Raw genomic sequence first — 24,271 nt, 5'->3', positions numbered from 1 at the left:
CTATACAGTATAACCAGAGTCTCCTGGAGGGAGAGCATGAGATTTGTGTATAGATCTATACGGGACTGACAATCCCATGCCCCGACTGCTAGCTACAGTTGGAACGGAAGTTATGGGGTAACAAATGTAATTTCATTCGGAAGCCTGAGGAACGTCGTAGAGGTCACTAGGTCATATCAAGCATGGTTATATGAAACCCACAATTGTATAACTAAAACATTTGTTTACGGGACTAACACTACTTCAATGGTTTTATTTTCATTAATAAGACTATGGTACACCACTTACACCACAGCTGGTAATAACCAGACATTTATACATGGTTTGCGTGCAAACATTAATACAGAACACTACTTTCGCTACTACTGGTGGTATTCAGTGTTAGTCTATATTATTAGCCCGCTTGTTTATGGGCCCTTTTTATCTTTAGCCCATTAGGGTTTCTGTCTAGCTATTATTTATATCCGCTTTATTCCTTGTAGTCTTTATGCTTTTCTCTGAGAACCCTTGTAATTTCTCTTTGATATAATCATCTGACAATGTTATCATGGTATCAGAGCAGAGGTTTGATACGTTGTTAGAAGTCTTTGTAGCAGTCATATGTGGCGTGGATCGAAAATTTCTAGGGTTACTGTAGCATGCCGTTTTCGTTCATTATCACTGGTATTCGTTTTTTTTTGATGTGTTGATTCGTTGCTACTGTTGATTCGTTGCTGTTGTCGGTTAGTTGCTACTGTCGGTTCGTTGCTACTGTTGGTTCGTTGCTGCTGTTGGTTCATAATTGTTGTTGATTCGTTATTCAAGTGGTTGCTTCCGCTGGTTTGTTACTCCTTTCACTCTCAGATTATTATATTGTCATTGTGGTTATTCATTCACTATCAACATGACTGGAAAGGATGATTCCCTTCAGTCAATCAGTACTCGTTTGGATGGAAAGAATTATACGTATTGGAGTTACGTTATGAAGAACTTCCTTCGTGGGAAGAATATTTGGGGCTATGTAACTGGGACTAAAGCCAAACCCTCAGTGCCTCAAACTGAGAATTATGATATGTTGCTTGATGCTTGGGAGACTGATAACTCCAAGGTTATTACTTGGATCAATAACTCTGTTACTCAGTCCATTGGTATGCAGTTGGCTAAGTATGATACAGCAAAGGAAGTTTGGAATCACTTGGAGAGACTGTATACTCAGTCCAATTTTGCTAAACAATACCAATTGGAATATGATATTCGTGCCCTTCAACAGAATTACCAGAGCATTCAAGATTTCTATGCTGCTATGTCTGATCTCTGGGATCAATTGGCTCTTACTGAATCTAAAGAGTTAAAAGATTTTGAGCCTTACATTGCTAGGAGGGAAGAACAACGCTTGGTTCAGTTCTTGATGGCCTTGCGTTCTGATTTTGAAGGTCTTCGTGGAACAATTCTTCATCGCTCTCCTCTTCCTTCAGTTGATTCAGTTGTCCATGAGTTAATTGCAGAAGAGAATCGTATCAAGTCCCATGCAGATAAAGGGTTTAAAGCAACCTCTACTCCTGCTCCCGCTCCTGTTGTACTTGCTGTCTCCTCCAGTCAATCTCGACAAACTTCAAGAGTCGCTTATGATGAGTGTGCATTCTGCAAACAGAAGAATCATTGGAAAGCTCAGTGTCCATTGTTAGTCAACAAGGGTAAATCTGGTCAACCTCAATCAGGGCAACAAAATAGGTCTGGTCAACATAAGTATCAGTCGCGTTCCTCTGGTACTCCTCCATGGACCCCTCGTCCTCCACAGTTTGTTGCTGCTGCTGTTCCACCAGTTGACACAGAATATGTTGGACATATGCCACCATCTGCATTGGATCCCAAGGTGTTTGAGAGCTTTAGACAGTATTTGGCTTCTAATCCCACTGCCATGTCTGCAACTATGTCTCACTCTGGTCCTTCTTCATCTGACACTTTAGGTATTCCCTCATCTTTGTGGATTTTAGATTCTTGTGCAACCCATCATATGACTCCTCATTTGTCACCATTTACTTCTTTGTCGCAAGTGTCATCTATTTCTGTTAAGTCTGCTAGTGATACATCTATGTTAGTTGAGGGTGTTGGTTCTGTCTCTGTTTCTCATATCACTCTTCCTGATGTTTATTACATTCCCAAACTTACTTTGAACCTTGCCTCAGTCAGTCAGTTATGCAAGTCTTGTAACTGGGTGTTCTTTTCTGATTCTGTCTGTGTTATACAGGATCAACACACCAAGAAGGTGATTGGGATCGGCCGTAGGGTGGGGGAACTATATGTCTTGGAGGTCCTCAAAGTATCTGTTGTTGCTGCTTCCAGCATTGATTTATCTTCTTTTCATTTGAGTCCTTTGTCGTCTGAGTTTTATCTTTGGCATTCTCGTTTGGGACATGTGTCTGTATCACGGTTGAATTTCTTAGCATCTAGTGGTGTTTTGGGTCATTTAAACTCTTGTGATATTTCTGATTGTAGTGGTTGCAAACTAGCAAAATTTTCTGCTTTACCCTTCAATAAAAGTATGTCTTGTTCTACTGCTCCTTTTGATATTATTCATTCTGATGTGTGGGGTCCTGCACCAGTATCCACAAAGGGTGGGTCAACCTATTATGTATCTTTTATAGATGATTATACTCGATATACATGGGTTTATCTTATGAAACGCAGATCTGATTTCTTTGGTATTTACAACAATTTTAGAGCTCTTGTTAAAACTCAACATTCGGCTGTGCTTAAGTGCTTTAGGTGTGACTTAGGGGATGAATATACCTCTAATGATTTCACTCAGTTACTTGCTTCTGATGGTACCATACACCAGTCTTCGTGTACTAACACACCTCAGCAAAACGGTGTGGCAGAACGAAAACATCGTCACATTGTTGAGACTGCCCGCTCATTGCTCCTGTCTGCGCAGGTTCCTAGTGCCTTTTGGGGAGAAGCAGTCCTAACTGCTGTGTATGTGATTAATCGTATCCCTGCTTCATTGAATTCAGGAATATCTCCTTTTGAGAAGTTATATGGTCATCCACCAGACTACTCTTCCTTACGAGTTTTTGGATGTACTTGTTTTGTTCTTCGTCCTCATGTTGAAAGGAACAAGTTGGGGCCGAAATCTGCTATTTGTGTATTTTTGGGGTATGGGATTGGTCGGAAAGGATACCGTTGCTATGATCCTGTGAGTCAGAAGTTATATGTTTCTCAGCACGTTACTTTTTTGGAACATATTCCTTTCTACTCAATTCCTGCTACAGCCCACAATGTAACAAAGTCTGATCTTTTGCGTATTGATCCTTTTAATGAAGATATAGAGACTTAAGACTCATCTATGCCACATGATCCCTCAGCACATGACACGCCCACTTCTTCAGAGGGTGCCTCGACTCCACCTGTTCCTGAGCCTGATCCTCCGATTATTGAAGTTGAGGATCCTCCTCCACCACCACCCCTCGGGAGATCTTCTCGTCCTGTCAAGTCCACCAAGCTACCAGATTTTTCTTACTCTACATATTCAGGACCGTTTGCTTCACTTATAGCAAGCATCCATCATCTCTCTGAACCTGAATCATATAGAGAAGCTGTTTCAGATCTTCTTTGGCAGAATGCTATGGCTGAAGAACTCACTACTCTTCATCAGACTCATACATGGGATTTGGTTTCTCTTCCTCCTGGGAAACATACGATAGGTTGTCGTTGGGTGTACAAGATAAAAACAAAAGCTGATGGCTCTGTTGAACGATATAAGGCTAGACTTGTAGCAAAAGGGTATTCCCAACAGTATGGTTTTGACTACGAGGAGACATTTGCCCCAGTTGCAAAGATGACGACAGTTCGTACTATGATTGCAGTTGCATTCGTTCGTCAGTGGAAGATCTTTCAAATGGATGTCAAGAATGCCTTTTTGAATGGTGACCTTCATGAAGAGGTTTATATGACCCCTCCTCCAGGAATTCAGCACCGACCGGGCGAGGTTTGTCGGCTTCGCAAAGCTTTGTATGGGCTCAAGCAAGCCCCTCGTGCTTGGTTTGAGAAATTCTCCACAATGATTACCTCTCTTGGATTTGTCCAGAGTAATCACGATTCTGCTCTGTTTGTTAGATGCTCGAGTGCATGAAGGATTCTTTTGTCCTTATATGTGGATGACATGATTATTACAGGTGATGACCATGGTGGTATTGAGTCTTTGAAGCATGATCTAGCTCGTCGATTTGCTATGAAGGATTTGGGCTTGCTGCGTTATTTCTTGGGTATTGAGGTCGCTCAGTCTAAGAAAGGGTACCTTCTTTCCCAGACTAAATATATATCTGACTTGTTTACACGGGCGGGACTTTCTGACAATCGGACTGTTGATACCACTCTTGAAACCAATGCTCGATACTCTCCTACTGATGGTGTTCCTTTGTCTGATCTGAATCTTTATCGTACTGTGGTGGGAAGTTTGGTTTATCTCACAGTCACTCGTCCAGATATTGCTCATGTTGTTCATATTGTCAGTCAGTTTATTACTGCACCTACCTCTGTTCATTGGGGAGCTGTTCTTCGTATTCTGAGATATCTTCATGGCACTCAGTTTCAAACTCTCTTGTTTCCCTCGACATCTTTGTTGAGTTTTGAGCATTCTAACACTCCTATGGTGTACATGCAACCCTATTAAACCTTGTATCTATGTTTTCTCTATTATACATGCAACTATTAAATATTCCAAGGTTTCAACCTAACTAGCATATTATGAAGCACCAATACTACAAAGTTGTAGTTAGATGACATACCTTTTGATGTAGCTTGATGTCTTCAAGCTTTAAGAGCTTAGCCCCAATAGTGTGGAAGCCTCAAATGGAATCACAAATCACCAAAACACCTTGGAAGAACTTGAGAGAATATGTATGCACACTAAAATCGGCCCACTCTTATTTTCACACACTTGTTCCAATTTTGTGATCCAAGGACCCCTTTATATATTATGGAGGATTAGGGTTACATCCATGTAAACCCTAATACCCATGACCTTTCATTTACATAGGATCCATGGGTTAAAAGCTACATGGACCATGCATGAAAGCTTAGCCCAACCTAAATGAACTTGGCCCATTCCATATATATAAGAGTCTATATTTAATTAGTTCTTTTTGATCACTTAATTAATTCTAAATTAATTCTTGATCAATACTAATTAAATAAGATGATTCCATATTAATATATTAGAACTTATAATATATTAATATAAATCATAAATATACTATTCTCAAAAGACTATCCATATAAATTGTGCCGGTGAAGTGCAACCCAAATGGACCATGCCGGGTCGGGTCAAGTACATACCAAATATAGTTATGGACTTAGACATTAATCCAACAGTCTCCCACTTGGATAAGTCTAAAACTATTATTGAGTATGACTTCAAAACCTAACTGGCAATCGTAGCTCTCAAAGCCGCTGTCGAACTCTGACCTTGTCAATGACTTGTCCATTAGATAAGGGATCATATATTCCTCCATTCTAGATATCATATGGACTGAGACATGGATTATAATCATTCTCTCTGTCCATTTGTTGTTTCCTGATTTTCGATTTATGATGACTGACTGATTGAACAAATCAAATCAGTCCTGGCTTGGCCAAGCACTCACATGTGTCATCGCTAAATCATCGAGGGGCCCACAGATATCGCTTTTATCCCGAAGGTAAAAGGAATGGATAAACTTCGTCTCATATAGCTTGTTCTACTACTTGTTGAATTATACACAAAGGCACGTTTTATAACATCGAGTTACCAATGCGTTTTCGTGCAATCAATGTATAACCAACTCATAGTAACAACTCATATCTCTAGGTTTTAAGAATATAAGATATTATCGTCTCATGATCACTCGTGATAAAATCCATGAAGTGATTCAAATGAGTGTGGGTTGAATCCAATACTCACAACTTATGAGCACTCATGAGTGTTGTAGCACCACTTTGTCCACCAACTTGGACCTCTAGAAACCAACCCATGACAGTCTTGATTCATATCTACTTCCAACATATGACCGACTGTGGATGGTTTGAATAACTTAATCATTCAGGAAGAGCGACTTAGTTATTCTGGAAGTCAAAACATGCAAAGTGAAACACAAGAATAAATGAATCAAATATGGTATCACACCCTATGAATATAAATAAACACTTTTATTTATCACCATACTGATTACTCATTATTCATTGTTTCAGTTTTATCAACTTTATACTTGAATTAAAAACACTAGTTGTCCCATGCTCCAAGCATGTACACTATGTTTTTCTTAAACAATAGCTTTGCCATACACCAAGTATGCACTCTATGTTTGTCTATGATCCTTACTTTGTGAAATAAACCAATTGAACATAATTTCAATGATTCTAATTTCACACTCCCAAATCCTTATCGAAAAATGTGAGAATTTCAAATTCCTATCATTTATCGAAATCTGTTTAGATTTTAAACTTATATGCATTGACCCTCCTGTAATGAATATGTACAAAGTCACAAAGACTTGTCAACAGTCATTATAAGGTATTCCAATGGAGATCAACTCCATGGAAACTAAGTCTCATATTCAAAGTACATTGCTTTGGACATGCTTCTTGCATTAAGTTTTCTAATCTTACATAGATAACTTCCACCTATGGAGACAACTCCATATTCTCATTTTGACTATCACTTCTGAATAAGAGATGCCTCTTTTCAGAATATGTCAATATCGTCCTTCCAAAATTAGCACTATTCTTCCAACTGTCCCTGAGCAACCAATCTTTGGTAAACCTCAGATTGTCCTCGATAATTGCTTAATCATTTTAGTCATATCCAATTCTAGACCTTTTCCCTTCTTAATGCCTCTGGGCATTTGGAAAAATTTAGAAATGACAAATATTATAGCACATGCAATCGAGCCTGTACCCAAAGCAAATGGTACACGATTCATGATGTCTCATATAAAGACATGATTCTAGACTAGTCTTTTGCTACAATATTTTTATTTGCCATGTTTTCAAAGTTTGACTATGAAGAGGGATGTCGTAATCATAATCGAATTTTGAGAACGCAATATATAGAATTTCCTTAAGTTGAACCAATCCAACATGAAATTCATATATATATATATTCTTGACTAAGGATGATTAAGGTCTCAATCTAAGCCTTTAGAACTGAAATGAAGTATATCCCCTCCCTTAATTATAGCAAACAACTTTTTCAATCCCTGCAGCCTCACGAATTGAAACTTTTGTTTTCTATAATTAACATTGCTAACTTGCAACACTAACAATAATTATCATGCTCCCACTAACATGATGATTATTAGCATAACACTTATGCTCCCACTAGCTTTGACATGTACTCAGAAATCAGTTGGACTTCTAGAAATCAATACTTTATTGACTTTCTTACCAAAGTTCAGATTTCTGATACAAGATGCTTTGATAAAACTTTATCAAAATCATACACCTTTCCTTAGATAGCATGCATGTGTGTCTAAACAATTTCAGAACTATGAAAAGGGATGTCGTAATCATAGTCTCAATTGTTTAGACCTTTTGCCATCTGCTTCAAATCTACTTAGTGGAAGTGTTTCCTCACCATCATTTTCATGAATCGGAGAGAAACCTTATGACCCTTAGATTTTATGGTGTATGTGTTCTTATCCATGTGAATCGTCAAAACCATAGTCACAAGACAAGGATAATGACAAATCCAAACTCATATGGACTGAACTTATGCAATCTTAACTTCTTGCCACCGGGCAGTACAGGGCCTGCCATTGCTTCCAAGTTGTTATGCAACCAATTGAGAACTTTCAGAACTCCTATGCAAAGCCAACTTTAACTGGAATGGGCACAGAATATGTCAACACGATAGGTTATAAACCTCAAGTCGTGTGCTAGTGAAGAACCTCAGGTTTTATTCTTGATTAGTTCTTGAAATTCTTTTTATGATCTTTAAGACTCCCACTATCCTCTTGACATATAAGACTATCTTGCCAAATATTCAAGAGATAGTGCGGATTCTTTATCAAGACAAACACTTCATACAATTAGCCTTAGTTGGTCTTTGTTTTATCCAAAACATCACAACTTACCAATTTCAAATGTACAAGAGTAGGACACTTTTACTCTTACATTTGACATGTGTTTTAAACCTTTCTTTAAGATATGTCACTCAAGTTACAATCTTGGAGTATGACTCCAAGAATTGTTTTGGAACGAAGTATGACTCATCTTCCTGATCTAACCATTTCAACAATTCATGACTCCTCTTCTTAGTCATAATAATGCACTAAGATGACATTTAGAGGACTAATTGTGATATGATTTCTAAATCATTAAGATGATCACAAACATGATACTAGAGTACTCTCCCATCTTTTCAGATTTGAGAAACTTTTATCTTTCTGCCTAATTTGATTCTTCCCATTCGTTCTGCCATACATTGAGACTTTTCCAATGTTTCAGAATTATACTTAAACTTGTAAGTATAACCATATTTACTAAACTTTAGTAAATCAAATAGTCTTAACGAGCTTTGTGGTGGACATGACTAGTGCACAAGAATGTGTACTCGATCCCTTTAGTCCTTCACTTGACTCACACATCCATGTGAACAAGTAATTAGTCTTGATTTTCCAATGCTTGAAAGTTCTCATTCATCATACTATTCAACTTGCATGATTCCAAGTTTCGGTCCAATTGAAACTTGGGTGATGAGGAACTTTCCTGATTTGGTAAATTTAGACACTACCACAAATGAAAGAATCAAATCCATTTTCCAATATTGCTGTCAGTGGAATCATATAAGCAACAATTTTCCACAAGTGCCATTGTAAGGATACTTCAAATAAATAAAATTAAACAATTTTCTTTTATTTTAAAACTTTGCGGAAAAACATATCCTTACAATCCACATGGAAAATTTTTGTTATCTATTCCTTAGCAATATATCATAACTTCTTAAGCAACTGCTCAAAATTCTGATGCGATCGAAATCCACCTTCGCGATCAGAATCAGCATATACTTCCTTTAAGATTTCTCTCTATTCTTTGATTCTTAAAACATCAACATGTGACCCAGTCACATCATGTAATGAGGATCTCAAAATAGAACTTAACAAAGTTAGATAATGGGCTCTACCTGATGTAGAGTCAAACTTATTGACTTTAACATCCTTAGGTAAATTTGGCAGCTTTACAATCAACGCCCCTTCCTTTGGCAAAACAAACATATGGACCCTTTGGTAATGGGACTATCTTAGACTTAGCCTTTCTCTTTACCATTTGGTCAACCGGGTTGACTATGGTCAATCCCTTTCCATTGGGAAGAGAATGCTTTTTCTGGATTTCCAGTGTCACCATTGTCACTGTCCATAATGTTTTTGGGAAGTTGATCTTCTAATCAAATTTGCTTTACTATCGTTCCAAATCATTGCTGATTCAGCAGCACCAAGCAAATAGATATGATCATTAAGGTTCATGTCATAGTCTGTTTCATAGTAGTCCCAAAGGAACTCACTATGTGACTTAGAAAGCGATTGAACATCCAACTTTCTCAAGACTTTGACACCCAACTCTCCCGGCTTGTCAATATGTGACTTCATCTCTAAGATGTGATCACACATAGACCTTGCTTGCCATTAGCGCTTGAGTGACCTTGAACTTGTGGGTTAGGGAAAATAATTGGAGGAGGTGGAGGAAGAGAAGTATGACTTCCATGAGCCAAACTCGGGAAGTCATATTCATTAGGGAAGCTTGGTTTGGGAAGATCATTGTTGTCTAAACCAGACATCAATAATGGGAGAAATTCACGTAAAGTTGATTTAAGTCCTTAATATAACACCCAATATGATATATTAAGGCTAGGACCCAACAAACTATTTTATAACTTGGAAGAGGGATGCCGTAATCGAAGCTATAAAATATTTGAAGGTAGGTGAATGACGATTCACCAATTTCCACCAAGATAAACGAAATGTATTATTAGGTTTTAATTGGTTTTGAAACTCCTAGATTCTTTTGAGATTCATTGAACTTTTCAATGGCATGTTTCAATCTCGAGTGTGCCCTTCAGGTTTTGTGACTGGGATACCGAGGATCACAAAACAAGGTGTGAAGTAACCATGCAAATATACTTGGTACCCTTAATATTTACCCCTCAATCGATGTGCCGGTTAACCACACACGCTCCACTAACAGCTTAAACAAAGTGCAAAGTGTAATTTCATGGATTAGCACCTTATTCACATTTTCCTAAGTAACTAAGATTGGGAATTTATAAGTGTTTAGTTACTTAGTATTTATCATTATACTTATAATGAAGGGAGAATTGTAGTCCTTGTCCTACCTGTTCGGCTAACGACCCTCCACCGGTCAAGGAAGCGGTGAGTGAGAGTGGACACCCATTAAACTGCCAATTTATAGGCAGTAACCTTATACCTCCCTTATAGACCGGCTTCGTGAATGAGGCCTACTAATGGTAAGACGACTTGCTCTTATACATATAATATATTAAACTTTTAATATTATAATAGTATAAGGGTGTATTTTAGACATTTAAAATACTTGGTGGTTTAATCTATTAATTAAACTAAACTTTTAATTTAATTAAACTCAAACCATATCTTTATTTATGGATTTAATAATACTCTTTTAATTAAACGCTTTAATTAACTATTAATAAAGTCCATAAGAGTTAATTTGAATTATTCAATAAAACATCATAATTCCAATTATTAAATTCAAAATTAAAACCATTTAATTAATTGTTTAAGTATACCAATGCCTTCATAGACAAGATGGAGTTTGATTTGCGCTTCGTCCCTGACGAGATAACAAAAATCGATAAGTATGCAAATGGACTACCATGGAAGTACACTGTTCCATTACGCCAGGCACCTACTCTTAAGGCGGCCATCTGGGTTGCTAAGTCTGTTGAAGAAATGATCAAAGGTAGAACCGCCAATAAGGTTGAAATTGGCGATAAGAGGAAGTTTGAGGGGTCTTCAAGATCCGAAAAGAAAAATAGGTTCTCGAAGTCTGATCCTAACAACAATAGATATGGGGATAGAAATGAAGAAAAGTGGTGTGACAAGTGCAGAAGGAAGCATATTGGGAGATGATCTAAATAGGTGACCTGCTTCAAATACCGGAAGACTGGTCACTATGCCAACGAATGCACAACCAAGAGAGAAGTCTTCTTTAAGTGTAGTGAAGAAGGACACTTCAAGCAAGACTGCCGAAGTGTACCACTGAAGCCAAAGGCAAAAGCATTCTAGATGATCCTTGATGAAGCAGTTAACGATGCTAAAGATTAGGAGTAAGGGTCTATATATCTGAAGATCGAGATATAAAGTAGCCATATAGATAGTATCATGTGGTGTAGCCTAATACGATAGGCATATTATAGGGTAAACTCGAATATCTATGTAACCGTTTGAAATAATATAAACTGTAGTTTTGTTATCCGATTTGTTAAATGACTATGTGAAATTCTTGTATGGTGACTTGGAGAACTAAGAGGCAATACTTGGGACGAGTATGAGTAGGTGTGAAAGGTAGTAGAGGCCTATACTACCGAAAGCACATGACTCACACTTGGATCAGGTAAAGTCACAAGGTTACCAAGGCGCTAGTAATTGATTCCGTTTTGTTCATGTTTGCCGTTACCATTGTATCGGTAATGACTAAGAAGATGACTATTATTCCAACGTTGGTGGTTATATAATATCGATTCTGACTAAGATATGTATTATACATTGTTCACAGAACTAAGTTCGATGTAACATCTGACTTAATCCAGAAGAATGAAGTAAAAGATAATCGAAGCGATCAATAGAAGTATCACAATCACCGTTAAAGTAAGAAGCTTGTAGCTAGAAGTGCTACATTGTAGAATGTGATTATATCACATTAGAACATGAATGAAGGTATCTTCCATTCTGGAATTCAACTCTAAAAGACTTGAGTCTAAGCATTGGATCATACGATGAGAGGTCATAAGAACATGACTCATCCATCTATTATGGTAATCGAAGTAAAGAACTTATCTTAAGTTAAGTTTGTTAAGAAGAAGAAGGAGTCTCCAAAAAAAATCAAGTTTGTAACTTAAAGGTTACGATTAAAAATCCAACATAGTACGAAGAGCGGATGAAAGATTGAGCACTGCCAACAGTCAAGAAGTGCAAGAGATAGATACTCATTTGAAAGGCCAAAAGAGTTACAATTATTACCTACGATGAAAAAATAACATATGGAGTCAATATACAAGCCCTGTTTTGTTGATGATTCCGGGACGTAATAATCCTAAGGGGGAGATAATTGTAACGCCCACAGATTCGGGCTAGTCAATTTAGAGATAATAAGCGTTAAAAATGACTTTTCGATAGAAGATTATTTAGAATAAATAATCTTAACCAAAGTATAGCATATGTCGTAAGGATTTCGTACATATAAAGAACGTTCAAATCTAACTTATAAAGAAGAAGTTATGACCCGTCGAAGTTTCGTGATTAAACCGACATGGTTCCGTGTATCGTAAGAAGTAAATTTTTGATAAAATACTTTGTAGCCTTAGCAATATAAAAAAAAGTCGTAGTAGACGTTAAACCGAGAGCGTGCATACAGAGAACGTCCAAATCTGACTTCATTTGAGGAAGTTATGATTTTTCTAAGATTCAGCGTAACAATATACAACCCGTAAATCGAATTTTAGATCGATCGAATATTAGCTGACACAACCTAAACGAGAATTGAAGATGTCATTAATAGGAGCTCAACGATATAAAGACAGTCGAAAACGGACATCGGATGACAAAGTTATGAATTTTTAACGGACTTTAACTGTCTAAACCTGTTAAAATATAAATTTAAAAACAAATTCAAAATTAGCCAACGAAGTCTAAACTAAAGTTGTAGATCCCATCGATACATACGCGTGGATATAAAGAACGACAAAAACAGAGCTCGTATGCGAAAGTTACGGATTTTAGAAGATAATTATTTTTTGGATTAACCAGCGAGTGGCACGTGGCAAGATCTAGGCCACAGCTTCTTCCCCACGGCTTGCCACCAAATTTTGACATGTGGCACATTATGAACATCGTAATTTTTTAGTACGCCCAACATAACCCTTAAAAACCATTACACCCAATGTAATTCTTGAGTACGCCCAACGTATGTGGGCGCTGACAGCTATAAATAGAGCTCATTTCTCACTTTTTTCTTCACACCTCTTCAACCAATTCTCTCCCAAACTTCCCAAGGTCCTAAGACTTTATCTATAAACTTTCCTAGACGTTAGTAGCGAGCCCTAGAGCGCTGTAAAGCCCCGAGAACAAGAGCTTTCGACTCAGAAGTTCTGCCCGCGCAGAGCCCAGTTTCTCGCTAAACCACATGAAAGTTAAGTTATGCTTACCGTACTTTAATTATAACTTATGTTTAAGTTCATTATCTTTATTATGAACTTATAAACAAGATTTATCAATGATTCCAAGTCGTTATAGATTGATCTACTTACAGGGATGATGTCTAGGCTGTGATTTAGTGAGGTGTTTGAAGTGGGATTTCCAAACAGTATACTTCGTATACCAAATGGACCCTACCTCCGATATGATCCTTCCTAGCTGTTCCTTAATTGATAGATCTTGAACTAGACTTTGACTTAATGATGGATCTAGAATAATAATTAGTTGCAATAAATATTAGACTAAAACTTAGCAATAATAATACTAGATTTCGTCAAAAGAAAAGACAGTTGCTAGAAGCGAAGCGCTGCCTGAATTCCGAGTCTTCACTTTAACATGTGAGTGCATAGTCCCTTTCATGAACATGATTTAAATACAAGTATTAATAAAAGTATTAAATATATGTTGAAAGTTTATATGTGAGTTATATGCTTATTTTCTGGAAATATGTGATATATGTATATTTGATGATATACATTATGCGAACCAGACATGGTTCTATATGTGTTGAGATGTATTTATATGATAATAATAATAAAAGTATTATAAATGAGAAGATAAATGTATGTTCATACTTAATACTCTGTATAAAATATTACACTAAATTAGGATAATGTTGCCGAAACAAAGTACTTTCTATGTACCAAGTCTTTTTCAAAGCTCTGTATCTCAGGTGCTACTTGTGTCGGGGTATTATTATGTTCTAGAGTACGGGTCCTACTCATACCGGGGTAGTATAATGTGCTAGAAGTAATATCATGTACAAAGTCCTTTTTGACATTATTATGTGTCGGAGTACGGGAGCGTACGAGAGTACTTTATTAGTATTTCCCCATACTTTTTCTATTTATGCGCTTTGTGTGTCAGCGTTTTCTTTCACAAAGTAATTGAGGGAACTCCGTAGTCTGCCTAATAGAGTGTGTCAGTAATAGACCACTACTAGGTATGCATGATTTTATATTGCCGGATAGGGTGAGTCTGGGGGTAAAATACTTCACGGTGTTAGACAACTGCTAGGCACATTTATCTAGATAACCACCCCTGACTTAATTGTCTTTTTGTTTTTTCGAACGGGGGTTCGTGGTGAAACTTATTCATTCCCCTCATTTGTTGTATTTATTGATCCTTGTTTGCTTCCAGGGAATTTCTGAAGCAGTGTCATCACTTCGTTGTTCATATTAATCCTTTAGGCTAGATCTTCTAAGATCGTTGTATAGGATCAATAAGTGGGAATCGACGGTATGGGATAGATTGTTTTAGAGATATGGTATATCAGTGTTAATGATAATAGTTGCTTTTGCAGGTTGGAGATATACAATATTATCACATTGTGGGATTGAAATCCCAATGTACTCACTAGGTTTCCCAACCTTACCCACTCAATTTATTGTATCACAGGTGGCTATATGAAAGATACGTTCTGCTAAGAGATTCAAGGAGTATTAAGCCATTAGTTTAATTACTGTAAGGCTTGTAATAATATCATTATCATGTTTTCTGCGAACAAATTCCGCAATATTATTCTTCAAAAAGGATACTCTGATTTTTAAATAAGCATAAACAAATCGGTCTTTTCTGGCCATGAAAGTGGGGATGTCACAGCTAGCAGGTTCCAAGGGGCAGAGCCCCGGGCTGATGTCCCACTGACCACAAAGTTTGCAAAACTCTCCGAAAAATACATATGGGAACATAGTGGGAAAAACGAATTCTTGAGGGTGATTATGGTAAAAGTGACGAAATTCGTCAGTTTTAGAAACCCTAAAATCCTTGTTTATATCCGGATTTCCTTGACTTGCTTCTTAAGCAACCCATGACGGCCAACCCTAATGAAACCGTAATCTCGTTTATTATATAAACAACTCTTCTTTTTGAGAAGGGACACGAAAATTATTAGCTCTCGTTTTCTTCAAACAAACACAGAATCCTTCTGGCAATTTGGCTTACGTTTTCTATGCCTAGATTCATAAGTGTCCTCTTGGATTATCCTAGGATGAATTTCTTGTAACCCAGGCATAGGGTAGAAATATCAGTTCGGAAAGCGTTCACAAGATCCAAGGGGTATCCAGATTTCAAACATAAACCCTTATTCCTCCAACATACCCCAACCCACATAAATACAACTCTCACTCACTCACTTCCTTTACTCGTCTTCTTCGTCATCATTCCATCTTTCTTCCTCTTCTTCCCAATAAACCACCACATCACCGGAAATCTAGAATCGCAAACACAACTTCTCTATTATTTCTTCTCAATCATCAACGAGTCTCAAACTCTCACCCTAATCTGGTTAAACATGATGAGCTTAATAACATTGGTTCAAAAATGCATGTTGGATTTGTGTTTGGAGATTAGGGCATTTCTACTGGCATAGAACAAATAGCTTACATGTCAGTTGCTTTTAAATTGATTTACAGAAACATAGCAAAATACCACAGATCGGTAGCCTTGGAACCCCTCCCCTACTCCTTTTTTTTCTTTTTTTTCTATATCTTCTTCTATTAATCCAGAAATCTAAAATGTATTGTCCTCAATCCAAAAAATCCCTTTTTTATTCAGAAAATCTAAAATCGTTTTTCAATAAAAAAAATACACGACTTGAAACGAAATTGCGACAAAACTGAAATTCAAATCCGTGTTGATGTCGTGTTCATGTCAAGTATATAAAACACGATGTCGTGTCGTGTTCGTGTTTAAATTCAACACGATTTAACATTTATTTTCCTTTTTTTCCGTGTTTGTCGTGTAGTGTCGTATTTATCGTTTTTTAATTAAATAAACTAATTGCCGTGTAGTGTCATGTATGTATGATTAAATATTAATTAAATAAACGAATTGTTATTTTATGTTATCTTTGTCGTGTAGTGTCGTGTTTGTCGTTTTTTAATTGATTCGTTTTCATGTTAGTTAAATAAACATGACATCATGTCGTGTCGTGTTCGTTTTATATAAAACATTATCGTGTCGTGTCGTGTCAGACAAAACCGGATACGATGACCCGATTTGACACCCCTAACTAAAATCACCAACGTTTGGTACACCAAAAATTATCAAACTAGTAAAATTTCATATCAAATCTTTTCGGACTATACTAAAAACATTAAAAACAATATATATATATATATATATATATATATATATATATATATATATATATATATATATATATATATATATAGGGTTAGGTTCATGTGAGACCACTATATTTTGTGAGACGAGGAGACCAAATCTTGACCACTCATCTTGAATAATCAAAGGCTGATATTAAATCAGATTAAACCATAAGGAGCATAAAGTACGCGGTGACATTTTGTAAATAAATGAAACTTTGGGATTAGAATAAGACATGGAGGGGCAGAAATGGAATTTTACATTCTTTTTCATTCACCTCACTAAAAACACTCAATATTCTTCCTAAAAACCCTAGATAAGAACACTAAAACCCATTTGATCCAAATCTTGATCATCGACATCTTCTGCTTCCTTCACAAATTTGTTTCAGATTAATTATAAAATCGGATCAAGTTCTCGAGCATCAACATTCCGGAATCAAACGAAATCGAAGCTTGGTTTTACAACAAATGGGTCATTCAGAATCAGATTCGGATTTTGCATCTAGAATTAATCCAGGTGACGTATAATACTATAATTTCTTCTTGATTTTATATCTGTTAGTGATTTTGAGTTAAAATATTCTAATTTCTTCTCGTTAAAACCCTAAAGATCGATTATGATTCACTATCATTTTGATTTTCAATGTTCTGATTCATATTCTGATCTTGAATCGTGATTACATTTTGCTTTCATCGATTCAAAGTTCGTTCATGATTAAACTTTGTTTCCAATCTCTCAAGAAAAACACGAAGAAATTGTTTCTGATTCTTATTCTAAAAACTTCGATTTCATTCAACCAAATCAAAACTCGGGTACACCAATTTGAAGATTTTTTCTAATCGAGCATTGATCGTGGCTCGTTCTGCTAAAATTGATTCTAATTCTAGCTCTGGTTTGTGTGATGATTCGTCAGAAGTAGTTGATTCTCAATCAAAGGCTTCAGATCTTTGTTTTCATACAAAAAACTTCCACTGATGACTTAAAAGATCCAAAACATGAGGAAATTACATCTATTGCAGGTATTTTAGGTTTCAATAATTGATAAATTAGATTTTATCTCCTTGTAATGTCTTAATAATATTGGATTTGCTTATTTGATGAATTATAGATTTGATTTTAGAAGTAGATTTGTTGATTAATGACTTGACCTGGTACTAAATCTGTATAATATGGGTTGATATGTTAGTATTCCAGATGTTCTTACATGATTCTGATTTGTATATGATTTTGATTTATATTAATCAATGGATTATCACTTTAATTTTTTTGATTTGGTATTTAATTGAATCTCTTGTATGTTGTAAAGCTTTAGAATGTTACTAATATTTGATGTTTGTAGTCAATTTAAGCTAGTTTGTTTCATATTCATCACAACAAAACATGATGAATCTCCACTTTGCAAAACATGAAATTTTATAATTCCACTAAAGTCTATATATTATGGAATGTTTTTATGTGATATTCTAATTCTTATATAAAATATAATGCATGTTTTAGTTGAATACTATGTATATTTTGGATTGATATTGATTTTTATATATTCTTGATTGTTATTATACAATATTTTAACTATTCTAATTATTATAATGTATGTTCTAGTAAAATATTCTAGATATTCTGAAATGTTATTACATGGTATCTTGTTAGTCTATGAATTGAAATGTGTGTTTTAATGTAAAATTATATATATTATACTTGCTATTATGTGTTGTTGTAAAAATTCAAAACCGTAGAAAACAGATTTCATCAATCGCCAAGCTCAATTTTCATCTATTTCTGAATCAACACGTTTTTCGTGATTATAATTTGTTTCAGATTTCATCATGATAAACACTAAACCGGTCATAGAAATGCTTCATTCTATAGATTCATATTCAGATTATACACCTGATCATTCTCCAATTCACAAAACATGTATTGATTTTTTCTATATTTCAACTATAACTTGGTAATAATATTATTACGATTTACGTAGTTATGGTTTATGATATAGTTATTTTGATTTATAAATCAACAACAATTCAAGCATTTGTATTCTACATGTTCTTGAGTTATCCTTGATTTTGATTCTGATTATTCAATGATTATGATTTATGAAGCATTTTTTTATGAAATTGTGTACTCTAGCTACATTTAACAATCAATTTATAACATCATATAAGTTTTTTTCTAGATTTTTTACAGGTGTTTGGACTATAATTTAATCTGATATGTTATTGTTATTTTGCTTATTAGTTGATATTCTAGAAAAAGTTTAATAAGTTGATGTTTCATAAGTTGATATTCTAGGTATTCAGATATGATTTCATATGTCAGTTCATAACTTTATTTTATTATATGATATAGTGTTTTATAACATTAAAGTCTAATTGTTTACGATTTCTTTAGAGTTTATGATATAGGTTTATTGTATATAGGATTAGCTATGAATTTTTGAATTTTCTAATATGTTATAGGTGTCTGAACTATAGTATAATCTTTGATATTATTTCTATTTTGTTGATTATTTGGATATTGAAGAAAAGTTTAATAATCTGATGTTTCATAAGGTTATATTCTAGCTATTCTAATATGATGTCATATGTTACTTCATAACTTTATTTCATTAGATGATATAGTGTTTTATAACATTGAAGTCTAACTGTTTTTGAATTCTTTTATATTTATGATGTAGTTTTATTGTCGACAAGTTTAGCTATGTATTTCAGATTTTCAGAAAATTCAATACCAAAGAGTCGAGGATAAAGGATTCAAAGAAAGTTCTCAAACAAAGTAACATTATGATTCTAGTGAGGACCATATGTTAGTTATTTCAGGTATTATGTTAATTATTTATCTTCTGGTATAAATTTAGTAAAAAGGTTTTTTCAATTTTGATATTCTACGTATTCTTATTAGTATAATCTAAGTTCAAATGTTATTGCATTATTTAGTTGGAAGATGTAGTACAAATAGAGTGATATGGGTTTTGCTATCTAAATATTCTGATTTTGTCTAAACTGCTTGATTTGAACATTTTCGTGAAGTAATGTGTAATATTCAGAGAGCATTTGATATACTATGTAGCTAGGTGAAATATTTTAAAATTATATGTCATATTCTAATTTCAGACATTTTGATTTTGTTGGAAACAACTTTCTTTCAAACTTTTTGTTAAGTAATATGTATTATATTATTTTAGACATCTTAATTTTGTTGAAATAACTTGTTTTGAACATTTTTGTTAAGTAATGTGTAATATATGATTTTAAACAAAATGGATTTAGTTGGAAACAACATTTTTAAAACATTTTAAAAAATTTATTGTTTATATCCTAGTTTATTGTTTTAACAAAAGTATGGTTTATTTTTTTGATGCAGATGAGATAACGAAATTACCAAATCAAGGGAAAATTAGTTTTTGATCTATAAAAATCTGTAGTTCATGGTGCCTCGTCAGATAGCTCATCAACTGATCAAATACACGCCAACAAAATATGAAACAAGTATATATGACAATATAGTTGTAATTTTAGAATATAAGATGTATAATTTTGACATTCAATTTGTGTTATGTATTTAAAAGAATAATAGATGTAATGTTATAGTTTATGTAATGTAATGTTAGTAATATTCTATGTTTTATGTTATAATAAGTATATGTATAATAGAATAATACCTAATTAAATTTAGGCTTGTTTAATACTCATTGATATGTTATTATTCTGGCTATTCTAACTATTTAACATTTAATATTGTGTAGAGATTTAATATTCTGAAATTGTGTGTACTATTCTGATATTAAAGTGTAATATTCTAATATTTTAATGTGTAAAATGAAATTATATTATGTAACATTCTAATATTATAAAATCTGACCGACTAAAGCTTCTTAACCAGGCATAGGAAGTGATGCAGTGAAATGAAGATTGTTGATCGAATTGATAAAATATTTGCAAGAATTTAATGGTTAATGAATTTGGAGTCTTTTTCTCTTTGAATATTGACTATATTTTCTATATTGTGATTAACATGTATGATTGAATGTGTGGTAAATAAAAGTTATGGTTTCAATGTTTGAAGATTGGTGAATATTTAATAAAACAATATTGTGGTTGAACAATAGTTATGTTTTAAATGATAATACATGTAATTTTGTAGCTTATGTCGTGTAATTGTAGTAATATCTTTCACATATTAGATGAGTTTAAAGTTAAAGTCTCTATGTAAAATATTTCATCAGAATAATATTGTATGTTTTATGTTATAATAAGTATATATATAATATTCTAATAGAATAATTTTAGGTGTTGTTTGTTATCGTCAATTGATGTTCATGTCTTTTTTAGAATTTAAGTAACTATTCAAGGTAAATTTTATAAGTAGAGTGTATGATGTTTAAAATCATTAGAATGTTGTAGTTTATGATGTATGAAGTTTATAATATAATAAAATAAAGTTATAGGTTTTTATAATCTATATGTAGAATATTTTAATAGAATAATATTCTGTGACATTCTAATTTATATGCAAGATATTCTAATACAACAATGTCTAATTAAAATTTGGATTTTTTAATACTCAATGATATGATATTAATCTAGTTATTCAAAATATTCAATATTTTTATAATGTGTTGTTAATATGTAATATTATGAAGTTATTTGTAATATAATGAAATTTAAGCATAGTATTCTAAAATTATGTTGTAATGTGTACAAGTAACTTACATTATGTAAGATTCTAATTTTATATGAAATATTATGTAATATTCTGAATTTATAATTTATAGTGTTATAGGAATATATAGAATAGTCTATAGAAAAAATTTGATTTATTGAAAAGAAAAGTTTATAATGTTAATGTGTAATAATCTGAAAGAATGTAATATGATGTAATATTATATTATAAGATGAAATATTCTAATTCAGACCATCATTCCTTTCAACTGTGTAGGAAACCAAATAACATGTAGGAACCTAGACTAATAAACTTTTTAAACGAGTGAGAAACATATAAGTTTATAAAATGAAATGAATACTTTTAGGATAAATGTCAAACTTTTCTTTGGAAGTTGAAACGTATTCTAAAAACCTCATAGATTAAAAACCAAATTTCAAGTTTGTATTATAAAAAATATATCACAAGGTTACAGTATTTACTAATATGTTGTTAATTGATATGTTATATTATGAAATTGTATGGAATATTCTGATATTAAAGTGTAATATTCTAAATTGTGTTATAACATATAAAATGAACTTATATTGCATAAGATTCTAATGTTATATTTAATATTCTGAATATATATACCATTCTAACAGAATAATTTAATTAGGTTGTCTATATTCAAGTTACAACTTAATATTCTTATAGAATAATGTTATATGATGTTTGTATATGTAGAAAATTCTAAATAGAATGTAACACTAAATGATTATATGAACATCAAATATCGAACTAGAATATAACAATATATATGTAAGAAAATTAAAATAATGCACAATTTATTTGTAAATACCAATGTAAAATTAAAAACTTAGAATATAGTGTTATCGTTTTATTCAATTACTTCAAATACATCACTTGAAACCAAACAAAAAAAAATAAGCAAATTTACAACACCCCACTACATTGAATGAGACACTACAGGAAATTATTATCGAGCCACATTCTCTACAGTTCCATTCAAGACTTACCTAAAAAGTTGTAATGATAGAAAACATGAAAGTTTTAGGTAATTTCATAACTGTATGTACCACTTTATACTGTGAAAGGGATGAAAGGGGTTTGATGGGTATTAGGATATATATCTGCTGCAATAACAATGTTTAAATTTGCACAAATGTAGAGAACAATTTCATCAAGAAAGAAATAAAGAGAGTGCAGGGAGTAAATTAAACCAACATCCTCATTATAGATTTCGATTCTAAAGAAGAACTAAGTCCTCATCATCCATCAACTTCTTAGCCACTTTAACTCTTTATGGACCAAGCACCATTGAAACCAACATGTCAGTATGCTTCTTAAAGTTCTCATCATTAATTAATGGTGACAAGATATGGATGATATGCTTCTTCCAACATATGCACTGAACATTTGCATCGATGACAGTTGTATGTCCTTCAATCACTGAAAAAAAGTAGTACACCAGTCATCACTAAGTTAAGAAAAACCAGCTTGGAATTTGGGGTCAATATCATTAAATAGTAACAAAGTTTAAGGGTGGGAAGGAAGGAGTGATATATCAGACTCTACATCAGACTCTTTATTCATTCAGGACTTTCATCAAACAGGTAGACTGCATGTATAATGTAAGAGAATTGGCTCAAGAACAATAATAGTTATGTACATACCTCATTGATTTTATAGAATGAGCACAAAATAACACGAATATACGTTGTTTTTGCTTGCTTATCTTCATTTAATATGTGCTCGAATGCACAGAAAAAACCAAAAGCTTGAAATTGATAATAGATGGCTGAAATCAAATACTTGAAATGATAATAGATTTAAGATGAAGTTAAATTGATAAAACGTCTGATTTGAGAGTAAACTCGAAGCATCAATCTGATGGAAATCGATATCAGTTGATGATTGATTACCAATGTTGATGAATGGCTAAAAATCGTTGATCTGAAAGCGATGAAAACTCAGGGGAAGAAAACTCAAACCTTGATCAATTGATGAAATCATGATGTAGAGTAAAAAGCACAGCTTGAAAGATCGTTAGCAATTGTTGAAGATGAAGATTAGCAGAAATCGACTGAACACTTTAACTTCTACCTTGCATGAAATCGATGGTCACAGAGCTAAAATCGATATAAATCTTGTAACGAATTGTTGATGTCGATAGATGAACATAAACCTCAATCACTCAAATCAAAGCAAATAGAAGATTGATTAGCGTAAATCGAAGATTAAGGAATGTTGATCGATTAGTGTGAATTGGTAGAAAGAATCGAAGCACCTGGGTTTTGTGATAACGTGAAGATAGCAGATCTGATGATCTAAAATTTAACCTAGTGACTAATCTACCCATAATTAACTAATCTTGTAGATTAATTAGTGTTAATCACGTTTTCTTATGAGCCACAAGATCATTTTTGATCAAAGGCACAAATTTGGTCTCCATGTCTCACAAAATATAGGTTGTCTCAAATAAACCTCTATATATATATATATATATATATATATATATATATATATATATATATATATATATATATATATATATATATATATACTTTTTTTATTAGTGTTATATTATCTTATTAAAACATAACAATATAATTAGGTTTGATAATGTAATTGTGACTCAGTATAAGGAGAGTGTATATTTAAAATATCGCACTTTCCAAATTGTATAATTATAAGAAACCCACTTGTAGTTATACCACAAAAATTTCTAAATATGAATAATTGAGTGTGAAAAGTAATCAAGATTACACGGAAATATGTAATTACATGAAATTATTTATTTTAGATATAAAATATATTTTCCTAAAAATATAAATAAAGACACGTAGAATAATTTTGTACAAAAACACAATTTTTAATTGAAACATAATGTGAACTTCTGAGCCATACAAGATGCAACACCATATGAACTCACCCGTGACAACCCACATGGATCTCTCTAAGATTTCTCCATTTCTTGTTACAATTTAGTAATGTTTTTCTTACTTTGACTTTTACTTTTGTTTTTCTTACAATTT

The sequence above is a fragment of the Lactuca virosa genome, chromosome 3 (genome assembly GCF_052849685.1).
Source record: "Lactuca virosa cultivar CGN04683 chromosome 3, Lactuca_virosa_CGN04683_v6, whole genome shotgun sequence".
Lineage (NCBI taxonomy): Eukaryota > Viridiplantae > Streptophyta > Magnoliopsida > Asterales > Asteraceae > Lactuca > Lactuca virosa.
This window is presented reverse-complemented; position numbering follows the sequence as displayed.